Raw genomic sequence first — 14,328 nt, forward strand, 5'->3', positions numbered from 1 at the left:
AGGTGTATCATGTGTGCCAGGTGTCCCAGGTGTATCAGGTGTCCCAGGTGTCCCAGGTGTATCATGTGTGCCAGGTGTATCATGTGTGCCAGGTGTATCATGTGCTGCATGTGTCCCAGGTGTGTGATGTGTGCCAGGTGTCCCAGGTGTTCATGTGTCCCAGGTGTAGCATGTGTCCCAGGTGTATCTTGTGTCCCAGGTGTATCATGTGGCCCAGGTGTATCAGGTATATCTTGTGTCCCAGGTGTATCATGTGTGTCAGGTGTAGCATGTGTCCCAGGTGTATCATGTGTCCCAGGTGTATCATGTGTCCCAGGTGTATCATGTGTCCCAGACATATCATGTGTGCCAGGTGTATCATGTGTCCCAGGCGTATCATGTGTGCCTGGTGTATCATGTGTGCCAGGTGTCCCAGGTGTATCATGTGTGCCAGGTGTATCATGTGTGCCAGGTATATCATGTGTATCATGTGTCCCAGGTGTATCATGTGTCCCAGGTGTACCATGTGTCTCAGGTGTACCATGTGTCCCAGGTGTATCATGTGTCCCAGGTGTATCATGTGTCCCAGGTGAATCATGTGTCCCAGGTGTATCATGTGTGCCAGGTGTATCATGTGTGCCAGGTGTATCATGTGTGCCAGGTGACCCAGGTGTATCAGGTGTCCCAGGTGTATCATGTGTGCCAGGTGTATCATGTGTGCCAGGTATATCATGTGTATCATGTGTCCTAGGTGTATCATGTGTGCCAGGTGTCCCAGGTGTATCATGTGTCCCAGGTGTATCATGTGTCCCAGGCGTATCATGTGTGCCAGGTGTATCATGTGTCCCATGCGTATCATGTGTGCCTGGTGTATCATGTGTCCCAGGTGTCCCTGGTGTATCACGTGTCCCAGGTGTACAATGTGTCCTAGGTGTATCATGTGTATCAGGTGTATCATGTGTCCCAGGTTTATCATGTGTGTCATGTGTATCAGGTGTATCTTGTGTCCCAGGTGTACTATGTGTCCTAGGTGTACCATGTGTCCCAGGTGTCCCTGGTGTATCACGTGTCCCAGGTGTATCAGGTGTACCATGTGTCCCAGGTGTATCATGTGTCCCAGGTGTATCATGTGTGCCAGGTGTATCATGTGTGCCAGGTGTATCATGTGTCCCAGGTGTCCCAGGTGTATAATGTGTCCCAGGTGTATCATGTGTCTCTGGTGTATCATGTGTCCCAGGTTTATCATGTGTATCAGGTGTATCATGTGTATCAGGTGTATCTTGTGTCCCAGGTGTACCATGTGTCCTAGGTGTACCATGTGTGCCAGGTGTATCATGTGTCCCAGGTGTGTCGTATGTCCCAGGTGTATCATGTGTGCCAGGTGTATCATGTGTGCCAGGTGTATCTTGTGTCCCAGGTGTATCTTGTGTCCCAGGTGTATCTTGTGTCCCAGATGTATCTTGTGTCCCAGGTGTATCATGTGTCCCAGGTGTATCATGTGTGCCAGGTGTATCATGTGTGCCAGGTGTATCATGTGTCCCAGGTGTATCATGTGTGCCAGGTGTATCATGTGTCCCAGGTGTATCATGTGTGCCAGGTGTCCCAGGTGTATCAGGTGTCCCAGGTGTCCCAGGTGTATCATGTGTGCCAGGTGTATCATGTGTGCCAGGTGTATCATGTGTCCCAGGTGTCCCTGGTGTATCACGTGTGCCAGGTGTATCAGGTGTACCATGTGTTCCAGGTGTATCATGTGTCCCAGGTGTATCATGTGTGCCAGGTGTATCATGTGTGCCTGGTGTTTCATGTGTCCCAGGTGTATAATGTGTCCCAGGTGTATCATGTGTATCAGGTGTCACAGGTGTATCTTGTGTCCCAGGTGTACCATGTGTCCTAGGTGTACCATGTGTGCCAGGTGTATCATGTGTCCCAGGTTTATCATGTGTCCCAGGTGTATCATGTGTCCCAGGTGTATCATGTGTCCCAGGTGTATCATGTGTGCCAGGTATATCATGTGTGCCAGGTGTATCATGTGTGCCAGGTGTATCATGTGTGCCAGGTGACCCAGGTGTATCAGGTGTCCCAGGTGTATCATGTGTGCCAGGTGTATCATGTGTGCCAGGTATATCATGTGTATCATGTGTCCCAGGTGTATCATGTGTGCCAGGTGTCCCAGGTGTATCATGTGTCCCAGGTTTATCATGTGTCCCAGGCGTATCATGTGTGCCAGGTGTATCATGTGTCCCATGCGTATCATGTGTGCCTGGTGTATCATGTGTCCCAGGTGTCCCTGGTGTATCACGTGTCCCAGGTGTACCATGTGTCCTAGGTGTATCATGTGTATCAGGTGTATCATGTGTCCCAGGTTTATCATGTGTATCAGGTGTATCAGGTGTATCTTGTGTCCCAGGTGTACTATGTGTCCTAGGTGTACCATGTGTCCCAGGTGTCCCTGGTGTATCACGTGTCCCAGGTGTATCAGGTGTACCATGTGTCCCAGGTGTATCATGTGTCCCAGGTGTATCATGTGTGCCAGGTGTATCATGTGTGCCAGGTGTATCATGTGTCCCAGGTGTCCCAGGTGTATAATGTGTCCCAGGTGTATCATGTGTCTCAGGTGTATCATGTGTCCCAGGTTTATCATGTGTATCAGGTGTATCATGTGTATCAGGTGTATCTTGTGTCCCAGGTGTACCATGTGTCCTAGGTGTACCATGTGTGCCAGGTGTATCATGTGTCCCAGGTGTGTCGTATGTCCCAGGTGTATCATGTGTGCCAGGTGTATCATGTGTGCCAGGTGTATCTTGTGTCCCAGGTGTATCTTGTGTCCCAGATGTATCTTGTGTCCCAGGTGTATCATGTGTCCCAGGTGTATCATGTGTGCCAGGTGTATCATGTGTGCCAGGTGTATCATGTGTCCCAGGTGTATCATGTGTGCCAGGTTCTATCATGTGTCCCAGGTGTATCATGTGTGCCAGGTGTCCCAGGTGTCCCAGGTGTATCAGGTGTCCCAGGTGTCCCAGGTGTATCATGTGTGCCAGGTGTATCATGTGTGCCAGGTGTATCATGTGTCCCTGGTGTCCCTGGTGTATCACGTGTGCCAGGTGTATCAGGTGTACCATGTGTTCCAGGTGTATCATGTGTCCCAGGTGTATCATGTGTGCCAGGTGTATCATGTGTGCCTGGTGTTTCATGTGTCCCAGGTGTATAATGTGTCCCAGGTGTATCATGTGTATCAGGTGTATCAGGTGTATCTTGTGTCCCAGGTCTACCATGTGTCCTAGGTGTACCATGTGTGCCAGGTGTATCATGTGTCCCAGGTTTATCATGTGTCCCAGGTGTATCATGTGTCCCAGGTGTATCATGTGTCCCAGGTGTATCATGTGTGCCAGGTGTATCATGTGTGCCAGGTGTATCATGTGTCCCAGGTGTCCCAGGTGTATAATGTGTCCGAGGTGTATCATGTGTCCCAGGTGTCCCAGGTGTATCATGTGTGCCAGGTGTATCATGTGTCCCAGGTGTATCATGTGTGCCAGGTGTCCCAGGTGTATCAGGTGTCCCAGGTGTCCCAGGTGTATCATGTGTGCCAGGTGTATCATGTGTGCCAGGTGTATCATGTGCTGCATGTGTCCCAGGTGTGTCATGTGTGCCAGGTGTACCAGGTGTATCATGTGTCCCAGGTGTAGCATGTGTCCCAGGTGTATCTTGTGTCCCAGGTGTATCATGTGGCCCAGGTGTATCAGGTGTATCATGTGTCCCAGGTGTATATTGTGTCCCAGGTGTATATTGTGTCCCAGGTGTATCTTGTGTCCTAGGTGTATCTTGTATCATAGGTGTATATTGTGTCCCAGGTGTATCTTGTGTGCCAGGTATATCATGTGTATCATGTGTCCCAGGTGTATCATGTGTGCCAGGTGTCCCAGGTGTATAATGTGTCCCAGATGTGTCATGTGTCTCAGGTGTATCATGTGTCCCAGGTGTATCATGTGTATCAGGTGTATCATGTGTGCCAGGTGTATCATGTGTGCCAGTTTTATCATGTGTCCCAGGTGTATCATGTGTCCCAGGCGTATCATGTGTGCCTGGTGTATCATGTGTCCCAGGTGTCCCTGGTGTATCACGTGTCCCAGGTGTATCAGGTGTACCATGTGTGCCAGGTGTATCATGTGTGCCAGGTGTATCATGTGTCCCAGGTGTCCCAGGTGTATAATGTGTCCCAGGTGTATCATGTGTCTCAGGTGTATCATGTGTCCCAAGTTTATCATGTGTATCAGGTGTATCATGTGTATCAGGTGTATCTTTTGTCCCAGGTGTATCATGTGTGCCAGGTGTATCAGGTGTCCCAGGTGTATCATGTGTGCCAGGTGTCCCAGGTGTATCAGGTGTCCCAGGTGTCCCAGGTGTATCATGTGTGCCAGGTGTATCATGTGTGCCAGGTGTATCATGTGCTGCATGTGTCCCAGGTGTGTGATGTGTGCCAGGTGTCCCAGGTGTTCATGTGTCCCAGGTGTAGCATGTGTCCCAGGTGTATCTTGTGTCCCAGGTGTATCATGTGGCCCAGGTGTATCAGGTATATCTTGTGTCCCAGGTGTATCATGTGTGCCAGGTGTAGCATGTGTCCCAGGTGTATCATGTGTCCCAGGTGTATCATGTGTCCCAGGTGTATCATGTGTCCCAGACATATCATGTGTGCCAGGTGTATCATGTGTCCCAGGCGTATCATGTGTGCCTGGTGTATCATGTGTGCCAGGTGTCCCAGGTGTATCATGTGTGCCAGGTGTATCATGTGTGCCAGGTATATCATGTGTATCATGTGTCCCAGGTGTATCATGTGTCCCAGGTGTACCATGTGTCTCAGGTGTACCATGTGTCCCAGGTGTATCATGTGTCCCAGGTGTATCATGTGTCCCAGGTGAATCATGTGTCCCAGGTGTATCATGTGTGCCAGGTGTATCATGTGTGCCAGGTGTATCATGTGTGCCAGGTGACCCAGGTGTATCAGGTGTCCCAGGTGTATCATGTGTGCCAGGTATATCATGTGTGCCAGGTATATCATGTGTATCATGTGTCCTAGGTGTATCATGTGTGCCAGGTGTCCCAGGTGTATCATGTGTCCCAGGTGTATCATGTGTCCCAGGCGTATCATGTGTGCCAGGTGTATCATGTGTCCCATGCGTATCATGTGTGCCTGGTGTATCATGTGTCCCAGGTGTCCCTGGTGTATCACGTGTCCCAGGTGTACAATGTGTCCTAGGTGTATCATGTGTATCAGGTGTATCATGTGTCCCAGGTTTATCATGTGTGTCATGTGTATCAGGTGTATCTTGTGTCCCAGGTGTACTATGTGTCCTAGGTGTACCATGTGTCCCAGGTGTCCCTGGTGTATCACGTGTCCCAGGTGTATCAGGTGTACCATGTGTCCCAGGTGTATCATGTGTCCCAGGTGTATCATGTGTGCCAGGTGTATCATGTGTGCCAGGTGTATCATGTGTCCCAGGTGTCCCAGGTGTATAATGTGTCCCAGGTGTATCATGTGTCTCTGGTGTATCATGTGTCCCAGGTTTATCATGTGTATCAGGTGTATCATGTGTATCAGGTGTATCTTGTGTCCCAGGTGTACCATGTGTCCTAGGTGTACCATGTGTGCCAGGTGTATCATGTGTCCCAGGTGTGTCGTATGTCCCAGGTGTATCATGTGTGCCAGGTGTATCATGTGTGCCAGGTGTATCTTGTGTCCCAGGTGTATCTTGTGTCCCAGGTGTATCTTGTGTCCCAGATGTATCTTGTGTCCCAGGTGTATCATGTGTCCCAGGTGTATCATGTGTGCCAGGTGTATCATGTGTGCCAGGTGTATCATGTGTCCCAGGTGTATCATGTGTGCCAGGTGTATCATGTGTCCCAGGTGTATCATGTGTGCCAGGTGTCCCAGGTGTATCAGGTGTCCCAGGTGTCCCAGGTGTATCATGTGTGCCAGGTGTATCATGTGTGCCAGGTGTATCATGTGTCCCAGGTGTCCCTGGTGTATCACGTGTGCCAGGTGTATCAGGTGTACCATGTTTTCCAGGTGTATCATGTGTCCCAGGTGTATCATGTGTGCCAGGTGTATCATGTGTGCCTGGTGTTTCATGTGTCCCAGGTGTATAATGTGTCCCAGGTGTATCATGTGTATCAGGTGTCACAGGTGTATCTTGTGTCCCAGGTGTACCATGTGTCCTAGGTGTACCATGTGTGCCAGGTGTATCATGTGTCCCAGGTTTATCATGTGTCCCAGGTGTATCATGTGTCCCAGGTGTATCATGTGTCCCAGGTGTATCATGTGTGCCAGGTATATCATGTGTGCCAGGTGTATCATGTGTGCCAGGTGTATCATGTGTGCCAGGTGACCCAGGTGTATCAGGTGTCCCAGGTGTATCATGTGTGCCAGGTGTATCATGTGTGCCAGGTATATCATGTGTATCATGTGTCCCAGGTGTATCATGTGTGCCAGGTGTCCCAGGTGTATCATGTGTCCCAGGTTTATCATGTGTCCCAGGCGTATCATGTGTGCCAGGTGTATCATGTGTCCCATGCGTATCATGTGTGCCTGGTGTATCATGTGTCCCAGGTGTCCCTGGTGTATCACGTGTCCCAGGTGTACCATGTGTCCTAGGTGTATCATGTGTATCAGGTGTATCATGTGTCCCAGGTTTATCATGTGTATCAGGTGTATCAGGTGTATCTTGTGTCCCAGGTGTACTATGTGTCCTAGGTGTACCATGTGTCCCAGGTGTCCCTGGTGTATCACGTGTCCCAGGTGTATCAGGTGTACCATGTGTCCCAGGTGTATCATGTGTCCCAGGTGTATCATGTGTGCCAGGTGTATCATGTGTGCCAGGTGTATCATGTGTCCCAGGTGTCCCAGGTGTATAATGTGTCCCAGGTGTATCATGTGTCTCAGGTGTATCATGTGTCCCAGGTTTATCATGTGTATCAGGTGTATCATGTGTATCAGGTGTATCTTGTGTCCCAGGTGTACCATGTGTCCTAGGTGTACCATGTGTGCCAGGTGTATCATGTGTCCCAGGTGTGTCGTATGTCCCAGGTGTATCATGTGTGCCAGGTGTATCATGTGTGCCAGGTGTATCTTGTGTCCCAGGTGTATCTTGTGTCCCAGATGTATCTTGTGTCCCAGGTGTATCATGTGTCCCAGGTGTATCATGTGTGCCAGGTGTATCATGTGTGCCAGGTGTATCATGTGTCCCAGGTGTATCATGTGTGCCAGGTTCTATCATGTGTCCCAGGTGTATCATGTGTGCCAGGTGTCCCAGGTGTCCCAGGTGTATCAGGTGTCCCAGGTGTCCCAGGTGTATCATGTGTGCCAGGTGTATCATGTGTGCCAGGTGTATCATGTGTCCCTGGTGTCCCTGGTGTATCACGTGTGCCAGGTGTATCAGGTGTACCATGTGTTCCAGGTGTATCATGTGTCCCAGGTGTATCATGTGTGCCAGGTGTATCATGTGTGCCTGGTGTTTCATGTGTCCCAGGTGTATAATGTGTCCCAGGTGTATCATGTGTATCAGGTGTATCAGGTGTATCTTGTGTCCCAGGTCTACCATGTGTCCTAGGTGTACCATGTGTGCCAGGTGTATCATGTGTCCCAGGTTTATCATGTGTCCCAGGTGTATCATGTGTCCCAGGTGTATCATGTGTCCCAGGTGTATCATGTGTGCCAGGTGTATCATGTGTGCCAGGTGTATCATGTGTCCCAGGTGTCCCAGGTGTATAATGTGTCCGAGGTGTATCATGTGTCCCAGGTGTCCCAGGTGTATCATGTGTGCCAGGTGTATCATGTGTCCCAGGTGTATCATGTGTGCCAGGTGTCCCAGGTGTATCAGGTGTCCCAGGTGTCCCAGGTGTATCATGTGTGCCAGGTGTATCATGTGTGCCAGGTGTATCATGTGCTGCATGTGTCCCAGGTGTGTCATGTGTGCCAGGTGTACCAGGTGTATCATGTGTCCCAGGTGTAGCATGTGTCCCAGGTGTATCTTGTGTCCCAGGTGTATCATGTGGCCCAGGTGTATCAGGTGTATCATGTGTCCCAGGTGTATATTGTGTCCCAGGTGTATATTGTGTCCCAGGTGTATCTTGTGTCCTAGGTGTATCTTGTATCATAGGTGTATATTGTGTCCCAGGTGTATCTTGTGTGCCAGGTATATCATGTGTATCATGTGTCCCAGGTGTATCATGTGTGCCAGGTGTCCCAGGTGTATAATGTGTCCCAGATGTGTCATGTGTCTCAGGTGTATCATGTGTCCCAAGTTTATCATGTGTATCAGGTGTATCATGTGTATCAGGTGTATCTTTTGTCCCAGGTGTATCATGTGTGCCAGGTGTATCAGGTGTCCCAGGTGTATCATGTGTGCCAGGTGTCCCAGGTGTATCAGGTGTCCCAGGTGTCCCAGGTGTATCATGTGTGCCAGGTGTATCATGTGTGCCAGGTGTATCATGTGCTGCATGTGTCCCAGGTGTGTGATGTGTGCCAGGTGTCCCAGGTGTTCATGTGTCCCAGGTGTAGCATGTGTCCCAGGTGTATCTTGTGTCCCAGGTGTATCATGTGGCCCAGGTGTATCAGGTATATCTTGTGTCCCAGGTGTATCATGTGTGCCAGGTGTAGCATGTGTCCCAGGTGTATCATGTGTCCCAGGTGTATCATGTGTCCCAGGTGTATCATGTGTCCCAGACATATCATGTGTGCCAGGTGTATCATGTGTCCCAGGCGTATCATGTGTGCCTGGTGTATCATGTGTGCCAGGTGTCCCAGGTGTATCATGTGTGCCAGGTGTATCATGTGTGCCAGGTATATCATGTGTATCATGTGTCCCAGGTGTATCATGTGTCCCAGGTGTACCATGTGTCTCAGGTGTACCATGTGTCCCAGGTGTATCATGTGTCCCAGGTGTATCATGTGTCCCAGGTGAATCATGTGTCCCAGGTGTATCATGTGTGCCAGGTGTATCATGTGTGCCAGGTGTATCATGTGTGCCAGGTGACCCAGGTGTATCAGGTGTCCCAGGTGTATCATGTGTGCCAGGTATATCATGTGTGCCAGGTATATCATGTGTATCATGTGTCCTAGGTGTATCATGTGTGCCAGGTGTCCCAGGTGTATCATGTGTCCCAGGTGTATCATGTGTCCCAGGCGTATCATGTGTGCCAGGTGTATCATGTGTCCCATGCGTATCATGTGTGCCTGGTGTATCATGTGTCCCAGGTGTCCCTGGTGTATCACGTGTCCCAGGTGTACAATGTGTCCTAGGTGTATCATGTGTATCAGGTGTATCATGTGTCCCAGGTTCATCATGTGTGTCATGTGTATCAGGTGTATCTTGTGTCCCAGGTGTACTATGTGTCCTAGGTGTACCATGTGTCCCAGGTGTCCCTGGTGTATCACGTGTCCCAGGTGTATCAGGTGTACCATGTGTCCCAGGTGTATCATGTGTCCCAGGTGTATCATGTGTGCCAGGTGTATCATGTGTGCCAGGTGTATCATGTGTCCCAGGTGTCCCAGGTGTATAATGTGTCCCAGGTGTATCATGTGTCTCTGGTGTATCATGTGTCCCAGGTTTATCATGTGTATCAGGTGTATCATGTGTATCAGGTGTATCTTGTGTCCCAGGTGTACCATGTGTCCTAGGTGTACCATGTGTGCCAGGTGTATCATGTGTCCCAGGTGTGTCGTATGTCCCAGGTGTATCATGTGTGCCAGGTGTATCATGTGTGCCAGGTGTATCTTGTGTCCCAGGTGTATCTTGTGTCCCAGGTGTATCTTGTGTCCCAGATGTATCTTGTGTCCCAGGTGTATCATGTGTCCCAGGTTTATCATGTGTGCCAGGTGTATCATGTGTGCCAGGTGTATCATGTGTCCCAGGTGTATCATGTGTGCCAGGTGTATCATGTGTCCCAGGTGTATCATGTGTGCCAGGTGTCCCAGGTGTATCAGGTGTCCCAGGTGTCCCAGGTGTACCATGTGTCCTAGGTGTACCATGTGTGCCAGGTGTATCATGTGTCCCAGGTGTGTCGTATGTCCCAGGTGTATCATGTGTGCCAGGTGTATCATGTGTGCCAGGTGTATCTTGTGTCCCAGGTGTATCTTGTGTCCCAGATGTATCTTGTGTCCCAGGTGTATCATGTGTGCCAGGTGTATCATGTGTCCCAGGTGTATAATGTGTCCCAGGTGTATCATGTGTCTCAGGTGTATCATGTGTCCCAAGTTTATCATGTGTATCAGGTGTATCATGTGTATCAGGTGTATCTTTTGTCCCAGGTGTATCATGTGTGCCAGGTGTATCATGTGTCCCAGGTGTATCATGTGTGCCAGGTGTCCCAGGTGTATCAGGTGTCCCAGGTGTCCCAGGTGTATCATGTGTGCCAGGTGTATCATGTGTGCCAGGTGTATCATGTGCTGCATGTGTCCCAGGTGTGTGATGTGTGCCAGGTGTCCCAGGTGTTCATGTGTCCCAGGTGTAGCATGTGTCCCAGGTGTATCTTGTGTCCCAGGTGTATCATGTGGCCCAGGTGTATCAGGTATATCTTGTGTCCCAGGTGTATCATGTGTGCCAGGTGTAGCATGTGTCCCAGGTGTATCATGTGTCCCAGGTGTATCATGTGTCCCAGGTGTATCATGTGTCCCAGACATATCATGTGTGCCAGGTGTATCATGTGTCCCAGGCGTATCATGTGTGCCTGGTGTATCATGTGTGCCAGGTGTCCCAGGTGTATCATGTGTGCCAGGTGTATCATGTGTGCCAGGTATATCATGTGTATCATGTGTCCCAGGTGTATCATGTGTCCCAGGTGTACCATGTGTCTCAGGTGTACCATGTGTCCCAGGTGTATCATGTGTCCCAGGTGTATCATGTGTCCCAGGTGAATCATGTGTCCCAGGTGTATCATGTGTGCCAGGTGTATCATGTGTGCCAGGTGTATCATGTGTGCCAGGTGACCCAGGTGTATCAGGTGTCCCAGGTGTATCATGTGTGCCAGGTGTATCATGTGTGCCAGGTATATCATGTGTATCATGTGTCCTAGGTGTATCATGTGTGCCAGGTGTCCCAGGTGTATCATGTGTCCCAGGTGTATCATGTGTCCCAGGCGTATCATGTGTGCCAGGTGTATCATGTGTCCCATGCGTATCATGTGTGCCTGGTGTATCATGTGTCCCAGGTGTCCCTGGTGTATCACGTGTCCCAGGTGTACAATGTGTCCTAGGTGTATCATGTGTATCAGGTGTATCATGTGTCCCAGGTTTATCATGTGTGTCATGTGTATCAGGTGTATCCTGTGTCCCAGGTGTACTATGTGTCCTAGGTGTACCATGTGTCCCAGGTGTCCCTGGTGTATCACGTGTCCCAGGTGTATCAGGTGTACCATGTGTCCCAGGTGTATCATGTGTCCCAGGTGTATCATGTGTGCCAGGTGTATCATGTGTGCCAGGTGTATCATGTGTCCCAGGTGTCCCAGGTGTATAATGTGTCCCAGGTGTATCATGTGTCTCTGGTGTATCATGTGTCCCAGGTTTATCATGTGTATCAGGTGTATCATGTGTATCAGGTGTATCTTGTGTCCCAGGTGTACCATGTGTCCTAGGTGTACCATGTGTGCCAGGTGTATCATGTGTCCCAGGTGTGTCGTATGTCCCAGGTGTATCATGTGTGCCAGGTGTATCATGTGTGCCAGGTGTATCTTGTGTCCCAGGTGTATCTTGTGTCCCAGGTGTATCTTGTGTCCCAGATGTATCTTGTGTCCCAGGTGTATCATGTGTCCCAGGTGTATCATGTGTGCCAGGTGTATCATGTGTGCCAGGTGTATCATGTGTCCCAGGTGTCCCAGGTGTATAATGTGTCCCAGGTGTATCATGTGTCTCTGGTGTATCATGTGTCCCAGGTTTATCATGTGTATCAGGTGTATCATGTGTATCAGGTGTATCTTGTGTCCCAGGTGTACCATGTGTCCTAGGTGTACCATGTGTGCCAGGTGTATCATGTGTCCCAGGTGTGTCGTATGTCCCAGGTGTATCATGTGTGCCAGGTGTATCATGTGTGCCAGGTGTATCTTGTGTCCCAGGTGTATCTTGTGTCCCAGGTGTATCTTGTGTCCCAGATGTATCTTGTGTCCCAGGTGTATCATGTGTCCCAGGTGTATCATGTGTGCCAGGTGTATCATGTGTGCCAGGTGTATCATGTGTCCCAGGTGTATCATGTGTGCCAGGTGTATCATGTGTCCCAGCTGTATCATGTGTGCCAGGTGTCCCAGGTGTATCAGGTGTCCCAGGTGTCCCAGGTGTACCATGTGTCCTAGGTGTACCATGTGTGCCAGGTGTATCATGTGTCCCAGGTGTGTCGTATGTCCCAGGTGTATCATGTGTGCCAGGTGTATCATGTGTGCCAGGTGTATCTTGTGTCCCAGGTGTATCTTGTGTCCCAGATGTATCTTGTGTCCCAGGTGTATCATGTGTCCCAGGTGTATCATGTGTGCCAGGTGTCCCAGGTGTCCCAGGTGTATCAGGTGTCCCAGGTGTCCCAGGTGTATCATGTGTGCCAGGTGTATCATGTGTGCCAGGTGTATCATGTGTCCCTGGTGTCCCTGGTGTATCACGTGTGCCAGGTGTATCAGGTGTACCATGTGTTCCAGGTGTATCATGTGTCCCAGGTGTATCATGTGTGCCAGGTGTATCATGTGTGCCTGGTGTTTCATGTGTCCCAGGTGTATAATGTGTCCCAGGTGTATCATGTGTATCAGGTGTATCAGGTGTATCTTGTGTCCCAGGTGTACCATGTGTCCTAGGTGTACCATGTGTGCCAGGTGTATCATGTGTCCCAGGTTTATCATGTGTCCCAGGTGTATCATGTGTCCCAGGTGTATCATGTGTCCCAGGTGTATCATGTGTGCCAGGTGTATCATGTGTGCCAGGTGTATCATGTGTCCCAGGTGTCCCAGGTGTATAATGTGTCCGAGGTGTATCATGTGTCCCAGGTGTCCCAGGTGTATAATGTGTCCCAGGTGTATCATGTGTCTCAGGTGTATCATGTGTCCCAGGTTTATCATGTGTATCAGGAGTATCAGGTGTATCTTGTGTCCCAGGTGTACTATGTGTCCTAGGTGTACCATGTGTGCCAGGTATATCATGTGTCCCAGGTGTGTCGTATGTCCCAGGTGTATCATGTGTGCCAGGTGTATCATGTGTGACCGGTGTATCATGTGTGACCGGTGTATCATGTGTGACCGGTGTATCTTGTGTCCCAGGTGTATCTTGTGTCCCAGGTGTATCTTGTGTCCCAGATGTATCTTGTGTCCAAGGTGTATCATGTGTCCCAGGTGTATCATGTGTGCCAGGTGTATCATGTGTGCCAGGTGTATCATGTGTGCCAGGTGTATCATGTGTCCCAGGTGTATCAGGTGTCCCAGGTGTATCATGTGTTTCAGGTGTATCATGTGTCCCAGGTGTATCATGTGTGCCAGGTATATCATGTGTATCATGTGTCCCAGGTGTATCATGTGTGCCAGGTGTCCCAGGTGTATCATGTGTCCCAGGTGTATCATGTGTCCCAGGCGTATCATGTGTGCCAGGTGTATCATGTGTCCCAGGCGTATCATGTGTGCCTGGTGTCTCATGTGTCCCAGGTGTCCCTGGTGTATCACGTGTCCCAGGTGTATCATGTGTCTCAGGTGTATCATGTGTCCCAGGTTTATCATGTGTATCAGGTGTATCATGTATATCAGGTGTATCTTGTGTCCCAGGTGTACCATGTGTCCTAGGTGTACCATGTGTGCCAGGTGTATCATGTGTCCCAGGTGTGTCGTATGTCCCAGGTGTATCATGTGTGCCAGGTGTATCATGTGTGCCAGGTGTATCTTGTGTCCCAGGTGTATCTTGTGTCCCAGATGTATCTTGTGTCCCAGGTGTATCATGTGTCCCAGGTGTATCATGTGTGCCAGGTGTATCATGTGTCCCAGGTGTATCATGTGTGCCAGGTGTATCATGTGTATCATGTGTGCCAGGTTTATCATGTGTGCCAGGTTTCCATGTGTCCCAGGCGTATCATGTGTGCCAGGTGTATCATGTGTCCCAGGTGTCCCAGGTGTGCCAGGTGTATCAGGTGTACCATGTGTCCCAGGTGTTCCATGTGTCCCAGGTGTACCATGTGTCCTAGGTGTATCATGTGTGCCAGGTGTATCATGTGTCCCAGGTGTATGTTGTGTCCCAGGTGTATCTTGTGTCCCAGATGTATCTTGTGTCCAAGGTTTATCATGTGTCCCAGGTGTATCATGTGTGCCAGGTGTATCATGTGTGCCAGGTGTATCATGTGTCCCAGG

Source organism: Salmo salar, chromosome 18 (assembly GCF_965601325.2).
Source record: "Salmo salar chromosome 18, fSalSal1, whole genome shotgun sequence".
Taxonomy (NCBI): domain Eukaryota; kingdom Metazoa; phylum Chordata; class Actinopteri; order Salmoniformes; family Salmonidae; genus Salmo; species Salmo salar.